This window comes from Cebus imitator, unplaced genomic scaffold (genome assembly GCF_001604975.1).
Source record: "Cebus imitator isolate Cc_AM_T3 unplaced genomic scaffold, Cebus_imitator-1.0 Scaffold215, whole genome shotgun sequence".
Taxonomy (NCBI): domain Eukaryota; kingdom Metazoa; phylum Chordata; class Mammalia; order Primates; family Cebidae; genus Cebus; species Cebus imitator.
This window is the reverse complement of record NW_016107530.1, coordinates 3,360,841-3,361,757: the sequence shown is the minus strand read 5'-3', so window position 1 is coordinate 3,361,757 and position 917 is coordinate 3,360,841.

The window sequence follows — 917 nt, the reverse complement described above, 5'->3', positions numbered from 1 at the left end:
CTGGGCGACAGCATGAGACCCCATCTCAGAAAAAAAAAAAAAAAAAAACTCATTTGTCTTATGAGTTTCCCATAGTCTGTTTTGTATCTTATGTATGTATCTAGTTATGTAGTTACTCCCCATTCCATTCTTGCTTTTTCTTTTTTTTTTTGAGACGGTGTCTTGGTCTGTTGCCCAGGCTGGAAAGCAGTGGCGCCATTGCAGCTCACTGTAACCTCCACCTCCCAGATTCAAGCAATTCTGCCTCAGCCTCCCTGTAGCTGGAGTTACAGGTGCCTGCCACCACGCCTGGCTAATTTTTTGTATTTTTAGTAGAGGTGGGGTTTTACCATGTTACCTAGGCTGGTCTTGAACTCCTGACCTCAGGTGATCTGCCTGCGTTGCCCTCCCAAAGTGCTGAGATTACAGGCATGAGCTACCGTGCCCAGCCTCCATTCCCTCCTTTAGCCATTATCAAACACCAGTCTGCTTTTTGTCTCTATGGATATACCTGTTCTGGATATTTCATTTACATTCATGTGCTGCATAGTGATGTTTTGGTCATCGGTGGACCATATATACGATGGCGCATATATGATGGTGGTCCCATAAGATTATAATGGAGCTGTCCTATACATGTGTATCAGTTTTTATCTTTTATGTCATATTCTTACTATACCTTTTCTACGTTTAGATATGTTTAGAGACACACATACTTACCATTGTCTACAGTGTTCAGTATAGTAATATGCTGTATAGGTTTGTAGCCTAGAAGCAATAGGACATACCGTACACCCTAGGCGTGTGTAGTAGGCTATACCCTAGGTTTGTGTAAGTACACTCTATGATGTTTGCATAATGATGAAGCTGCCTAACAGTAGATTTCTCAGAATGCATCCCTGTCATTAGGCAATGCGTCACTGTAAATGTAATCATAC